Below are 16,943 nucleotides of genomic sequence, written 5' to 3'. Positions count from 1 at the left end.
GTTTTTAGAAGCTAGATGTCTTGTCTGATTCCTCGAGGCCTTGAGGGTGTTGCCCTTCAGCTTTGAAGCCTGAGGTTTTACTGGCACACATCTCAGGGGCCGTTGTTCCCATCAGTTCCCTGTCAGGCCAGCGCTCTCCACATGTGGGTGGAGGGACTCCTTTCCTCCCCTGGGAAGTCTCCCTAGATGACAGTTTTACATGTTTACCCCATCCCATTCCTCGGGTTCTGGTTGCTCAAGATGTCTTTTATCTGCCTTTCATCCCACTTTATTCCATTTTCATTCTTAACCCTTTTACTTCTTTTTACACCATTTCCATTTCTTTTGGTTGTTTTCTTGCCTTTCTTCAATGCTCTTAATTACATTTTTTTTAAAACATCTTTATTGGAGTATAATTGCTTTACAATGTTGTGTTAGTTTCTGCTATATCACAAAGTGAATCAGCTATACATATACATATACATCTCCATATCCCCTCCCTCTTGAGCCTCCCTCCCACCCTCCCTATCCCACCCCTCTAGGTGGACACAAATCACCGAGCTGATCTCCCTGTGCTATGCGGCTGCTTCCCACTAGCTATCTATTTTACATTTGGTAGTGTATATATGTCCATGCCACTCTCTCACTTTGTCCCAGCTTACCCTTCCCCCTTCCTGTGTCCTCAAGTTCATTCTCTAAGTCTGCATCTTTATTCCTGTCCTGCCCCTAGGTTCTTCAGAACCATTTTTTGTTTTTTCTAGATTACATATATATGTGTTAGCATACGGTATTTGTTTTTCTCTTTCTGATTTTACTCTGTATGACAGACTCTAGGTCCACCCACCTCACTACAAATAACTGAATTTTATTTCTTTTTATGGCTGAGTAATATTCCATTGTATATATGTGCCACATCTTCTTTATCCATTCATCTGTCGATGGACACTTCGGTTGCTTCCATGTCCTGGCTATTGTAAACAGTGCTGCAGTGAACATTGTGGTACCTGACTCTTTCTGAATTATGGTTTTCTCAGGGTATATGCCCAGTACTGGGATTGCTGGGTCGTAGGGTAGTTCTATTTTTTAGTTTTTTAAGGAACCTCCATACTGTTCTCTATAGTGGCTGTATCAATTTACATTCCCACCCATTGCAAGAGGGTTCCCTTTTCTCCACACCATCTCCAGCATTTATTGTTTGTAGATTTTTTGATGATGGCCATTCTGACCGTTGTGAGGTAATACCTCAGTGTAGTTTTGATTTGCATTTCTCTAATGATTAGTGATGATGGGCACCCTTTCATGTGTTTGTTGGCAATCCATATATCTTCTTTGCAGAATGTCTATTTAGGTCATCTGCCCATTTTTGGAATGGGTTGTTTGTTTTTTAAATATTGAGCCGCACGAGCTGTTTATATATTTTGGAGATTAATCCTTTGTCCATTGATTCATTTGCAAGTATTTTCTCCCATTATGAGGGTTGTCTTTTCATCTTGTTTATGGTTCCCTTTGCTGTGCAAAAGCTTTCAAGTTTCATTAGATCCCATTTGTTTGTTTTTGTTTTTATGTCCATTTCTCTGGGAGGTGGGTCAAAAAGGATTTTGCTGTGATTTATGTTATAGAGTGTTCTGCCTATGTTTTCCTCTAAGAGCTTTATAGTGTCTGGCCTTACATTTAGGTCTTTAGTCTATTTTGAGTTTATTTTTGTGTATGGTGTTAGGGAGTGTTGTAATTTCATTCTTTTACATGTAGCTGTACAGTTTTCCCAGCACCACTTATTGAAGAGGCTGTCTTTTCTCCGTTGTGTATTCTTGCCTCCTTTATCAAAGGTAAGGTAACCATATGTGTGTAGGTTTATCTCTGGGCTTTCTATCCTGTTCCACTGATCTATATTTCTGGTTTTGTGCCAGTACCATACTGTGTTGATTACTGTAGCTTTGTAGTATAGTCTGAAGTCTGGGAGCCTGATTCCTCCAGCTCTGTTTTTCTTGCTCAAGATTGCCTTGGCTATTCGGGATCTTTTGTGTTTCCATACAAATTGTGCAACTTTTTGTTCTAGTTCTGTGAAAAATGCCATTGGTAGTTTGATACAGATTGCATTGAATCGGGAGATTGCTTTGGATAGTATAGTAATTTTCAGAATGTTGATTCTTCCAATCCAAGAACATGGTATATCTCTCCATCTGTTTGTATCATCTTTAATTTCTTTCATCAGTGTCTTATAGGTTTCTGCATACAGGTCTTTTGTCTCCTTAGGTAGGTTTATTCCTAGGTATTTTATTCTTTTTGTTGCAATGGTAAATGGGAGTGTTTCCTTAATTTCTCTTTCAGATTTTTCATCATTAGTGTACAGGAATGCAAGAGATTTCTGTGCATTAATTTTGTATCCTGCTACTTTACCAAATTCATGGATTAGGTCTAGTAGTTTTCTGGTAGCATCTTTATGATTCTCTATATATAGTATCATGTCATCTGCAAACAGTGACAGTTTTACTTCTTCTTTTCTGATTTTGATTCCTTTTATTTCTTTTTCTTCTCTGATTGCTGTGGCTAAAACTTCCCAAACTATGTTGAATAAGAGTGGTGAGAGTGGGCAACCTTGTCTTGCTCCTGATCTTAGTGGAAATGGTTTCAGTTTTTCACCATTGAGAATGATGTTGGCTGTGGGTTTGTCATATATGGCCTTTATTCTGTTGAGGTAAATTCCCTCTATGTTAATTGCATTTTTATTTGAGTCTGTTCTTCCTTGTTCACCTTGTAATTTATCCTACTTTCTGAGGGAGACTCATGTAGACAGCAAGCAATCAACTGAATTGCAGGCTAGATACAGTCATTTTCAGTAACACATAGGTATGAAGTTCACTCCAAGACACTCTTTCTGAGGAAAGAAATTTACTTGAGCAAATATTCCAATAAATTGAGGGTTGGGAAAAAAGGGAAGCCTTGAGATCCAGAACGTGATTAATCCAACCCAAGATGTAATGAAGGGAATCCCCAGACTTCAGCTGTGCATCAGGTTTAGAAAGCACTAGGTCCAGATTCCTGCATGTGGATGGAGGGTTCTGGGGAAATCTCCAGGAAGAAAGGGGCTCCAGGCAGTAAACAGTGATATTGAAAAATAGAACATCTTCAAGATATGATGAAAGTTTTTTAATTAATAAAAAATAAGAAGAAAATTAGAGAGTTTAAGAAAATGAAACAAAGCATTTATGGTCCTGGTATGAAAGAAATTAAAATGAGTTTAAGCATCATGATTCTTAGCAATTTATGTAATGTGAGAGTGTGTATTTGATTAAGCTTGATTCTAGGAATATTTTTCTTCTGATGCCTGAATAGTTGTCCTGTGGGGTCTTGGAGAAGGAGTGTTACTTGGCTGAATGATTAAAGATATTTACACAAGTATCATAAGGTAAGTGCTGGTTATGATTTTGAATTTTTCCTTATGGTCCATAAACTAAGGATAGAAAATTTGGTTATAGTTATAGAAACCACATAACTGTTGACACCTTGACCATTTAAAATTTGGCTAAGAGATGTGAGAGGTGAAAGTGGGAGGCTTGGTTGTGAGGGTGGGATGGCCCGTATCCTCGCTGTACACAGGTGTACACGCTGTGGACCACACAAAACGAATCACAGTATAATTGTGAGGCCCCGGGACCGAGAGGTCTGCAGAGAGTTCTGTGTTCTAACTGAGGTACATTCTGTTCTTTTGCAGTAGAGAGCCAGGAGACACAGTTGGTTATAAACACGGAATCAGCCTTGCTGTTGAGAGACGCTGTCTTTGAGGTGGGCTTGGGAGTGGGGAGAGCTGAGATGAACAGGTGTTGATTTTGAGCACAAAGTCTGAACCACACACATCCTCACCATGAACATCCCATTAATGTGATGATTTTTTGTGCTAAAGGGATGCTGGTGAACGTTTAACATGATTCTGAGAGCAAGAAAGAAGTTCAACATTTGGGGCACTTTGATTAATATGAAACACTGACAGAAAGAACTGACTACAATACTTTTATTTTGAATTATTACTTCCTGTCAATATGAAGTGTAATATTATTGTTGGGTCAGTTGCTGTCCTTGGTCCAGTTAACAGTGGACAAATGACATGGCAGTTCTGGCTATTACCCCGTGGGTAGGGGCAAGCTTCAATGCTAGAAATTATATAGTCTAAAGAGTAGTTTTGTACTTTTTAATTTGTGTATGAGATTATATCACAGAAATGTTATTCACTATGTGTATTGCAGAAGAAAACAGATTGAGAACTATTGCTGTATACATTTAGGATTTATTCAATATGGGGCCAATGTATGTGAATAAACCAGTGAAAAGAAAGGCCTTAATTGAAATTGCAAGTTCCTAGAAGGAAGCTAAGAATACCTGAGCTTGGGGAAAAAGGAGGAGGAACAGGAAGAGAACAATTTGTAGGAAAATCTCTCCTTTTGGTTTTAGGAATGATTTAAAGGATCAGCGTTTCAGCTTGTAGAAGACAGGAGAGCTGTCCTTAAGTCTGTAGAGTTACCATGTAGGAAGAGTCCACTTGTTTCTTGGCTTCCATGTTGCTGAACTAGGTCCCAGGGTTGGAAGTTTCTGAAAGATTTATTTTTAGCTCAGTGTAACAAAGAGCTTCCAAACTACCAAAGAAATTGATCACTTCCACCAATTAAAGTGGCTTAAAAAGAATGCATTCTGTTCAAAAGAACTTTCCTCCTACTCTAGGCAGACAGGAATCGCGGTTGCAGCGGCCAAGGGTGGGATGAGTGGTTCTACCAGTAACTCACAAGTTGCTTTACAACTCCATGACCATAGGAGTCCTGTCCCCGGACTGTTCAATTTCAAATATCTTATTATGAAAAAGTTTAAGCATATATTCAATACATAACAGATCTCCATGTACCCATCACCTAACTTCAACAGTTATCAACTCAATTCTTGTTTCAGCTCCCCACCCCCAACACATGCTCTATTTATTTTGAGGAAATCTCTGGCACGGTATACTTTTAGCTGTAAATATTTCAGTATATAGTAATATCCTCAAAAGATAAGGACTCTTGGCCATATATATTGAACCATCCTTTATTGAGGTGTAATTTACACACCCCTGGCCATAGTCTTGACAGGTAAGACAAATCCCTCCGTTTCTTGCCATGTTTTTCTTCTACCACCTTAGTCCAACCACCATTATCTCTCTCCTGGACCACTTTCACGTGACCTCCTCTTGTCCACCCGGCAGCCAGACCATCCTTCTGAAACATCAGGCAGACTGTGTCATTCTTCTACTCCCTGTGGTGGCCATCCCGCTGCCTAGAATAAGATAAGAGCTTCCCACTGTGGCCTCTCAGACCTGCCCGGGGCCCGCCTCCACCCACTCTCCTCCTGGTCCAATAAGCTCCACCCGCGTAGGCGTAGTTTAACATCTCCCAGTCATTTCTGTTTCACACCAAGCCGTCTGCGTTAGAAATTCTGCCCTTGCTCTTCTTCCCGACTAGAATGATTTTCCAGAAATTTTCTCATGAACGGCTTCCTGCCTTTCAGATCTCAGTTCCTTAATCATGTCTTCAGAGAGACCTCTGACCACCTGATCTGAACAGTCTTCTCTCTTGTTCTCTGTCCTATCGCCCCGTTTCAGTCTCCATAGCACACAGTTCTCTAAAAGCAGTCTGTCTGTGCACGTGTGCACCCTCTTACTGGCTTCTTCTCTGCACAGAATACCAGCCTCGCGAGAAGGGGGTTGCATGCCTGTCTTGTTTAATATCAGGGAGAAAGGTGTTAGGGCAGCTTGACTGTGATCTGTTTCCCTCTAGTTACTGGGAACACACAGGGGCCACTCGGGAGAGAGAAGGCAGGTAGGCTGGACTGTCTCTGTCACCAAGGCAATACCCCATCTCCTGGTACATAGACTCATGGTATTTGCTGGGAAGAGAGTCTTAATCTATGTGATGCTTTTAGCAGGATGTCTCTGGGTTAGGATTGCGTGTGGTAAGTAAATCTATGATCTGTGGATCTGTGAGCCATGGCTCCCTCAGAAACGTCTACAAGCTGCACAAGTACCTGAGGTATGAAGTGGAGATATTCCATAGCCTGAAGGTTCCCCGCTGTGTGAACTGACCCTGTGCTTGGCCCAGAGGCCCGGAAGAGGAGGAGGCTCCGAACTTGAGTCTGCTTTTTCATGCCTCCTGATGGCTTCATCCTTGAAATTGCTAGTGAAACCTGATCCAGGGTGAGAGCTCTGATTCGTGTGAGTCCAGTTTGAGTATCTGATCAATTTGTTGGCCCCACTGTCTGATGCCCAGAGCCTACAGCACTGCTTGGCTCGAAGAGCAAAATAAATCCTTGCCTGTGAATGGGCACGATCCAGTATCTTGGGGACGGTCGACTGGAATTAAAAGAGCCATCTTTTTTGTAGCAGTTTTCTTCACTTTTAAGCAATCCATGTTACTTGTTTTATTAGTTCCATACTTTATATGGGATACTCAGATATAAAGAAATATATCCAGATTAATAGTGACAGTGGCTAGAATCAAGGTTCATAAAAATAACTGACGTACTTTGGAAAATGCTCCCTTGCAAGCGTGTGTCACAGTGACCATGCGGGACTGATGAGGACTACGTAGGGCCTGGCTGTGCTGGTGTCCCACAGAACACATGGTAGGTGCGGTCCTGCTGTAAGGCGTATCATTGCATTTTTAAAAGCTTCTCCACAAGGGAATCTTGAAAGAAAAAATCCTCAAGTTAGAAACCACAGAAACTTGCGCTCTCATTTGAGCTATCAGCACAGAACTTCATTTTTGCTCTTTTGAGTCTGTTTTTGTTAACTGGCACAGAAGGATACTTTAATATTTTCCAGAGATGAAGACTTGCAGGCACACTGGCAGCTTCTGGGTTTGCTTCTGTAAAGTGATCCCTCAGTCTTGTGTGTGGTTGTTGGTCCTGATTCCTTTAGATGGAAGTATTTGGGAAAGGTATTGGGTTAAATGGAGACACAAATCTGAAATAATGTTGCTATTTTCTGCTGGAAGCAACTATTCCAACGTGGATGTATTGGGCATGAAAACTAAACAATAATTGTTTTTATTTATCATTAACAATTCATACAAATCTATATGGAAAACTGCATTCTCTGAACTTCATCTTTGGCCTCCTTCATTGCCCTTTCCTAACTTGCCAAGTTTTGTATTATCCTGACTTCAAAAAAGATGGAAATTTCCCAAGTATGGGTGGTCTTGTTTCAGGCAGATAGCACATTGTTAAATTATTACACCACATTTTAACCAGAGCACAGTTGTTTTAAGCTATATTAAGTACATCTGGGTAACAGCTAGTAAGTTTCATTTCCAAGGATAAGGTGAACTACTGGAAAATATCTTATTGCTTTTAAATTTTGCCTTTGCTTTCCATGATTTATGTCATATTATAAAAGAAAGAAAGAAAAAAGAACTTCTGATGGATGAGTTTGTTTTTTCCCCTGTTGCTGAATTTAAGAATTTGAAATAGTTCATGGTCTCCTTTATAAATATAAATAGTTCATGAGGTCTCCTCTCATGCCTTTTAATTGTCAAACCCAAGAAAATATAATAATAGATCTTTGAGCTTTAAAGAAAATTATGGAAAGGGAATATGGGCACTAAGTAGCGCTACCTTACGCTTGGCATGCCAGGAGACCTATGCTCAGACTTTGGTTCTGAGCAGAGTTTATTTGCTGCTCCTCAAGTTCTCTATGATTGATGGCAATGTATTAGCTCACAATCCTGCCAGGTATGGGAATTACATTTATAGCCTAAAGAAAATAAGTGACTTACTGAAAATTATGGAGCTAGTTCATAGCAGAGCACGTGTTATAAGAGGTCTCCAGAATCTTAGGTGGGTGTTTTCCCACTATACTGTGGTAGCCTTTCAGTACAACTTAGAATTTTACTTGTGAATGGTTAGCTATCTTAATTTTTAGGTAAGCCATCTTATAAAATTATACTTTAAATGGTTCACAGAATTAAAAAGATGTTCATAGATACCTTTTACATTAAAATATTCTTATAGATGAGTAGAAAATACAAATGATTTCAAGTTGTACCTGGATGAGAAATTTGTATATCCAGACATTAGAGTATATGAAGTTACCAAGGAGGGAATTTAAGATAAGAGCTAAAGGTGACCAAGAAAAAAGAAAGAAGACTCAAATTACTGAAATCAGAAATGGAAGTGGAGACATCACTGACTATCTTACAGATGAGCTCCTGTATGACAGTGATGTATGTAGCTTGGGTGAAATGGAAACAGTCCCAGAAAGATACAAATTAGTGAAATTGACTCAAGAATAAATAGAAAATTCTAGTAGATTTCTAACAAGAGACTAAATTGTAATAATAATTAAAAAACTTCCCACAAAGAAAATCCAGGACAAGATGGCTTCATTGGTAACTCCTACCAAACCAGAAGAATTAATACCACTTCTTCACAAAATCTTCCAAGAAATTAGAGGGAACACATCACAACTCATTCAGTGAGGTCAGTATTACTCTGATTAAAAAAAAAATCAAAAGGACTGAAAATTAAGACCAATATCTGTTATGAATATAGACACAAAAATACTCAACAAATGACTAGCAAATCAAATCCAGCAAAATATATAAAAGATTATACACCATTACCAAGTGAGATTTATCCCAGGAATGCAAGGTTGGCTTAACAAAAAAGTAAATTAATGTAATATGTTATGTCAATAAACAAAATAAAACATATGATCATCTCAATAGGCACAGAAAAATCATTTGACAAAATTTAACACCCATTTATGAATATTCAAACAATGACAACAATAGAAGAACTTCTTCAAAATGATAAAGTCTATCTATGAAAAACTCACAGCTAACATCATTGTTAATTTTGAAAGACTGGATACTTTCCCCCAAAGATGAGGAAAAATACAAGGATGTCCACTCCTACCACTTCTATTTGTGATTGTCCTGGAGGTTCTAGTTGGGGCACTTAGGCAGGAAACACACATACACATTTACATCTTGAGAATCATTACCAGCTGGTGATCCACTACCAGTTACTTATGGGATTGTCGTCCCTCTCAAGTGTCTTGGGATAAAAACAAATGACAGTCATTGTAATCGATGAGACCCAAGGTCTCTTCTGCCCATGTGGCTCTACGAACACAGAGCTCCTTTCCTTTGGGGTGCCCAGAAGTGGAATCTCAGTGCCATGCCATTTTGCCTCTGACTTTTCTGACTTTGAACACGGGATGCATGGTCTGTTGAAACAGGAGTCTGAGACCTTACTGCATGGCTGCCGTCTTTAGGAAACCCTTAGACTCCACTTGGGCAGAACTCTCTTAGGACCTTTCTCAGGATATAGGAGGATTCGCCACTAATTCCTGTTTAGTCACAGTTGTCACTCCCACAGAAACTCATTTTCAGTCATTCCCAGTCACTCCTGGGCGTGGGATATAAAACCCGTTGTGTATCTACTACTTGTTCCTCTAACCTCATGTCCTACTGTCCTGCAAAACTCTTTGCCCAACCTGCTAAATTCCACGCCCTTTCCATAGACTCTGTTCTCTCACACAGCTGTGCCTTCCCCTGTGCTAGCTCTTCTTTCTGGAAAAGTTCTCTCCACTTGTCCCCTCCCTAATTCTTATTTGTCATTCAAGGCCCTACCTACCCTACCCAGGGTGCTCTCCCCTGGGGCTTTGTCTTCTTCTGGGTGAGGATTACCTCCCAGATCCTTTACAAACCTGTTAACTTACTTTTCTGTTTCCGTTCTACACTTTCATCTCCTACAAACTCTGCATCTCCAGAGTCTAGCATATTAGTTACCATAAACCATAGATGCTCAAAAGTATGTGCTGAATTGGTATTGATAGTTAGATGACCTCATGGTGACACAGATCCAGTGATAGCTCCCCTTCAAGGTGTACCTTCATCCTAGGCATCTATTTTTTCTGAAGTTACCTTGTCCTGGGGACCTGGTTGAGACATTGTCTGAAGTAGGAGCCTAAGCTTCTTATTTTAGTTAAGCTGTGAAAAGAACATACTCTACCCATTGACCTTGACAGATACACCTTTATCACATCAAAAATTGAAAACACTTAAAGCCCTGAGTTTTATATGACTAAAATTAACAAAATTTCAAAAATAATTGAATATAATTACTGTGCAAGTTTGGGTGTTCTGCTGAAGGATTGGCAGTGGAGTTAAATCCTCACTTAATGAAAATAGGAATAAAAATAGGAAAATACGCCAGCCTTGGTGACAAGCACTGCTTCCACCCGCTGCTCACTTCCAGACTGAAGAATCCTGCAGGCACCTGCATCAAATCCATGAACCTGGGTCAGGGCTACACGTCCGTGCAGGGCGCTAGGAAACCGCCTCCTGGCCTCTGCCTGGAGATCAAGAGGTGGCCAATTCCCTAACATCGGGAGGGTCTTCGGAAGGTGCTCAGTGGTGAGAAAACATGACAAATATCCTTTATGGAAGACAGACAAGAGTCTTTGCTAAGTGGATGTGCGTGTGATGCCACGATAGTGGGATTACACAGAGGAGGCTGAACAGTTTCCTTTGTGCCTCTCTTACACCTTGGTAGTGATGTGGGGACATTATCCTGTTCATATCTGTTAGACGGGAGAATGTTTGAAGATGCTTGTTGTAAAATCAAGGATTTTTAAATGTAGGTGTTGTTAACATGCACTTGTTTCCCCACTAAGAGTTAACATTGCAGTAGTCTTTCTTGGTCCAAGGAGGGGCACAGCAAGGCTGAGCTTCAGCAGGAAAACATACAAAAGCTGAAGGTCATTGTTAATTGCAGAAAACATCATTGCTTCCTAACTCTTTCACACAAATATGTAAATATGAACGTGTGAAAACTGACCTAAGGAAACTGGCAGCAATCACTTTCATTAAAATATTAAAGTCAAGAGAATATAATTTTATGTATCAAATGTAACACATTCAAACATTCATACATTCATTCAATCAAAATTACTTAGTGCCATGAAAAACAGTAACAGACAGGCTGGTGAGATCCTTGTTTTCATAAAACTTAATCTAGTGAAGAACACAGACAGTAAATGCGAAAAAACCAAAATAATGCTGGGCAGTGTTAGGGTCTCTGACAAAAGCAGTGGGATTTGGCGTGGAGGGGCTCTCACGAGTGGGGACTATGAAATCAAAGCACAAATAAACTCTCTAAAATGCAAAAGACGTTGCTGTTATTTCAGAAATCATGGGTGTGTGTGTGTGTGTGTGTGTGTGATGTTTTAGGTAGGTTTGTTACACTTCTCAGAAAAATAATTCTCTAATCATAGACTTTAGACCTGTGTCTCAGGACAACGTTAAAATTCAACCTTTTGGTAAGCGATGTATTATTTTTATCTGATCCACAGAATAGAGAGGTAGAAGGCATTGTAAGTGGGGTAGGGGGGAGGCGTGGCCGCTGGACCTCTGACCCCCTTCAGGACAGAGCTGTTCTTTACCAGCAGCGAACACCAGGTTCACACACCCTGGAACCAAGTCCCTCAGGCGAGAGCCCAAAACCTGTGTTGGGTTTTTGCACAGTTGAGGCCATTTCCTCCCCCCGTAAAAGCCAAATGGGTACATGTGTTGTGAGGCAGACGTGGGGTCCGACGTGTGTGCGTAACTCACGGAGAATGGACGCGTCTGTGCATTTGGGTCCAGAGAACCAGAACTTTGTGACAGGAGGGCTTGAGGCCGTGGAGGCGAGGTTCCCCCTGCAGCTTGGGGACCGTCGGTGTGCTGGGCCCCGCGTCTCCAGTGACAGATCTGTAGCTGTTTGTACTTGCAGCTTTTGAGCCCTGGCCACGGAAGATGGTTCATATTATATTTAATGGTTGTTGATCTAATATCTGGCAAGTGCGAGAGCTCTGTTCCTGACGGTCTGGCGAGGCCCTCAGCTCTGCGCTCCCTCACCGCTGCGGCCTCCAGCCCCGAGCAGCTGTGGTCACATTACAAGAATGTGACAGTTGGACTGTAGTTTCAGGCCTGCTCAGTTTCTTTGTAAATGATTTATAAGCCCAACTTGAAAAAAATCTATCTTTAAATAAGTTGCAGCGTTGGAGTTATGTTCAACACATAGGATTCCTATTACACATAATTCTATTATTACTAGTTATGGCACAGTCCTAACAAAGTCTGTGAATTATAAAAATATGGCAAAATTTTTTTTGCATTTAAGGATAAATGGTGTTCAAGAGAACAGAATACCAAAGGAAAAGGTACAATAACAAAAGTTTCCACATATAAAGCCCACAGACTTTACTGCAAGTGTGCTGGTGGTAAATCTCCCTGAATTTTTAAGATGGTGGCCCATTTAAACAGGGTTTGTCCAAAGCTCACTGCTTTCATTTACTTACTGAAGGACAAGCCAGAGTTGAATTAAAAAGTGAATCATAGCCCCAGTCACTGAGCCGCCGCCGAGGACCCAGCAGCCTCCCCCTCGAGCCCCCTCGCTTCCCGACGCTCCGTAGCCCCCGCCCGCCTTCTCCAGCTGCCGCCTTCCGCAGGCCGTTTCCACCGAGGAAAAGGAATCGTATCGTATGTCCGCCATCCAGAACCTCCACTCTTTCGACCCCTTTGCTGATGCAAGTAAGGGTGATGATCTTATATCCATATAAGAATTCAACAGAGAAACGGCAGGAAGACCCTTACTACTGTCCAAGGAATCGTTGGTGATTACGATAAAAGGAAGCTAGTGAAGGCGTTTAAGAAGAAATTTGCCTGCGATGGAACTGTAATTGAGCGTCCAGAATATGGAGAAGTAATTCAGCTTCTTGACCAGCGCAAGAACATATGCCAGTTCCTCGCAGAGATTGGACTGGCTAAGGGTGATCAGCTGAAGGCTCATGGGTTTTAAGTGCTCCTGGCTCACTGAAGCTTAAGTGAGGATTTCCTTGCAATGAGTAGAATTTTCCTTCTGTCCCTTGTCACAAGTTTACAAACCTCACAGCTTGTGTAATGTAACCACTTGGGGGTCTGCTGTTAACTTGGACGAGTGTAACTGCTTCACGCAATAAACTGAAAACAGCCATGCTGTGTAGTCTTGAAGTCCCTCATTTAAACAGAGGTCAAGCAGTAGGCACCTGGCAGGGTCCGGCCTGAGACAAAGCAATAACAGTGATGTGTCAGCCAAGTCCAGAGCCCTGAGATCACAGACGGCTATGTCTGGCCAGAAGCTCCCAGCAATCCCTCTATAGAGTTCCCTGCCCTAAGACAATGTCGCCACCTGAACAGCCCTCGGTGAAGCTGAGAGTGGAGGATGGGGTGAGGCAGCGATGGCAGCTGTACTGCTAGAGGGAATCTTTGATCGTCAGGGGAAAGATCCCCTGATATCTCCAACGTGACCAGGTGGGCAGAGCTTAGAGCAGCCACGTTCATTCTACTGAGGTGATATGACATCTGGCTTGCCACCAAGGTCTTTTTGACCAGACATATCCCAGCTGATCGATGAGCAAACTAGAATGTGAGGCCAACCTTCTATCAGAGTTAAACTTTTGACAAGGGAACAAATTTCAAACCGATGTATTAGTCATGTAGCTGTAGAGCTCGCAACTTACTAGCAACAGCTGCCTGATGCCATGTGAAATAACAAACTGGTTTTTGGTTTTCTTTGGGGTTTTTTTCCCCTTCAGTTTTAATGTTATGTAATGTATTTAAACACTTATTTATATAAAACTTGTTTTCAGAAAAAAAAAAGTGGATCATTGCTCTGATATAATGAGTGTGGTTTGTCCATGATTAATAAAACCCTCTATTCTTAGTATAACTTGTAGAATATGAAGTCATTTTATGGGACATTTAAGATACAGATAAACAAAAATATGTTGGTGGAAATTTTTTTTTTACTTCAGAGATGATATTATTTCTAAATACGTGCCCACTTTTAAAGGAACAGTATATATTATTTTGGAAAATAGAAAACATACGTGGACAAAACAAAGCAAATGAACAAAAGGGAAAAACAAAAGCTCTTAGTTATTACGTGCTCACACCCGGAAGTAAGGGCTGTTGACATGTTAATGTTTAAACTTTGAGATTTTTTCCTGAATATGTGTGTATATAACACATGCACATGCATATGGACATAGGAATATGAGATCCTATTGCAGATACTGGCTTTTAGTCTAATTTTTCAAGTCATCAGCTTTGATGTTTGCATCTAGTTCTCATACAGGGGTGCCCCATGGTTCATGTAGTCAGTCTTCTGGTGCTGCATTCAGACTGCTTCTCATTGTTTTGCTGAGATGTACAATGCTATCATGAACACCTAGTAGATGCATTTTTATACTTATTATTTCCCTACAATAATTTTCAGAAGTGTAATTGCTGAGTCAGTTCCCTCACTTTTTTAACAGCTTTCGATAAATATTGACAAATTTTCTCCGAAAAGGTAGGGCCAACTTATATATCTGCTAGTAGAGTGTGAAGAAACTGTCTACATCAAAACATAGAAATTATTATTTTAAAAATATTTGTTAGCCCAGATCACAGGCCTATGCCCAAACTGTAAGGGCCTAGGAGAGACAGTAACTTACAGTTTCCGTTCTTGTGAATGGAGTTCCTCATTTTTGCCTCCACAACTCACGAAGGGGCTTCTCCAAAGCAGAAAGAGTCTCAGTTATTAGACAGCAAGAAAGGGAACTGTGCTTAGTATCTTGGGCATGTATTTCATTTTTCTGTGAATTATTTGTTCACCCTTTAAATTATTTTTTCATTAAAATACCTTTTTTGGGGCTTCCCTGGTGGCACAGTGGTTAAGAATCTGCCTGCCAATGCAGGGGACACGGGTCTGAGCCCTGGTCCGGGAAGATACCACATGCCACGGAGCAACTAAGCCCGTGTGCCACAACTACTGAGCCTGTGTGCCACAACTGAGCCTGCGCACCTAGAGCCTGTGCTCCGTAACAAGAGAAACCACTGCAGTGAGAAGCCCGTGCACTGCAACGAAGAGTAGCCCCTGTTTGCTGCAACTAGAGAAAGCCCGCATGCAGCAACAAAGACCCAATGCAGCCAAAAATTTAAAAAAAAAAAACACCTTTTTTTTCTCTTTAACTATTAACCTCTTTCCATATGTGAGCAATATTTTTTCTCAATTTATGATATTTAAAAAAATTCCAAGATCTGTTTTTTTATCAGACTTAGGAGAACTGCCCCCAAGATTACATATTCATTGATATTTCCCTAATTTTGTTTCATATTTACATACTTTGTTCTTATATATTTTTAATTTTATTTAAAATATAATCCTTGTGGATTATATTTGTATGTATGGTATGAGGTAAGTCTATTAACCCATTTATTTTTCTTCTAAAGGATTATGTAGGTATCCCAATTACTGATCATTTATTTCTTACTGATTTAAAATTCCAAATCCTTCATATAATGTTCTTAGGTCTGTTTATTAACATTATTTTCCATTCCAACACAGTCCACTGATTTTGATTATGCAGCTTTATAATAACTATTCCTCAGTATCCTTTTAAAAACATTTTACTTAGTTGTTCTTTAAAAATAATTTTATTATGCAAAGTTCCAAATATATCCAAAAGTAAGGAGAATGCTCTAATGAACCCACTCTTACCATGGCCAGCTATAAGTTTATCAACACTGAACCAGTCTATTGATATTATTTACTCCAACCCCTAACCTCAAGATCATTTTGAAGCAAATCCCAGATGTTACTTCATCTGTAAATATTTTAGTATGTATTTTTATCAGATATTTTTATTGAGGTACAATTTACATGACTTAAAATTCATCATTTTCAACTGTGCAATTCAGCTGGTTTGAGAGTTTTTGTATATTGTACAACTATCACCACCCATCTGTTCCAAAACATTTTTATCATCACCAAAAGAGGCCCCGTACCTATTATAATCAGTGTCAACTCCAGCACCGCCAACCCCCTGGCAGCCACTAATCTACTTTTGGCTCTTCGGCTTTGCCTTTTCTGAATATTTCATATAAATGGAATCTTACAGTATATGTCCTTTGTGTCTGGTGCTCTTCATTTAGCATGATGTTTTCAAGATTGTATCAGTGTTTCATTCCTTTTTATGGCTGAAAAATATTCCAGTATGCATATGCCACATTTTGCTTATGTATTCATCTGTTGATGGATTTTTGTGTTGTTTCTACTTTTTGACTATAACAAATAATGCTGTTGTGAGGAGTCATATACAAGTTTTTCTCTAAACATATCTTTTCATTTCTCTTGTGTGTATATGTAGGAGTGAAACTTATCAGTCATATGGTAATTCTATTTTTAGAAAGTTTGAGGAACTGCCAAACTTTTATACAGTGGCTGCATTATTTTAAATTTCTATAGCAATGTGAAAGGCTCCTGATTTTTCCACATCTTTGCCAACACTTATTATCTTCTATTTTCTTTTTTTATAGCTATTCTAGTGGGTGTGAATGGCATCTCATAGTTTTTATTTGCATTTTCCTAGAGATTAATTATGTTGAACACCTTCTCATGTGCTGGCTGGCCACCTGTATATCTCTATGTCTTTTCTGGAGAAATTCCTTCCTTTGGAGATATTCTATTCCAATTCTTTGGAGAAATTTTATTTAAGTCCTTTGTCCATTTTAAACTGGGTTATTTGACATATTGTTTAGTTGTAATATTTCCTTATATATCCTGGATATTGGACCTTTATCAGACAGTTAACTGGCAACTACTTCCTCCCATTCTGTGGGTTGTCTTTTTACTTTCTTTATAAAATCCTTTAATACACAAAAATCTTTCATTTTAATGATGTTCAATTTGTCTTTTTTTCTTTGGGTGCCTCTGGTTTAGGTGTCATATCAAAGGATCATTTGCCAAAGCCAAAGTTATAGAAATGTACTCCTGTGTTTTCTTCTAAGAGTTTTGTAGTATAAGTGCTGACATTTAGGTCTTTGATTCATTTTGAACTAATTTTTCCCTATGGTGTGAGGTAGGGGTCCAAATCC

The 16,943-nt window shown here is 39.9% G+C and overlaps 1 pseudogene; it reads left to right on the top strand.

Annotated features, from left to right (window-relative positions):
• Positions 1 to 2,525: 2,525 nt before the first annotated feature.
• On the top strand, positions 2,526 to 14,885 carry LOC111167905 (eukaryotic translation initiation factor 1 pseudogene; annotated as a pseudogene).
• The last annotated feature ends 2,058 nt before the right edge of the window (positions 14,886 to 16,943 follow it).

This window comes from Delphinapterus leucas, chromosome 12 (genome assembly GCF_059928025.1).
Source record: "Delphinapterus leucas isolate spDelLeu-1000000601 "Yukka" chromosome 12, BTC_Dleu_Yukka2, whole genome shotgun sequence".
Classification (NCBI taxonomy): Eukaryota; Metazoa; Chordata; class Mammalia; order Artiodactyla; family Monodontidae; genus Delphinapterus; species Delphinapterus leucas.
The sequence above is the reverse complement of the archived record's forward strand: the minus strand, read 5'-3'. Positions and strand labels throughout refer to the sequence as shown.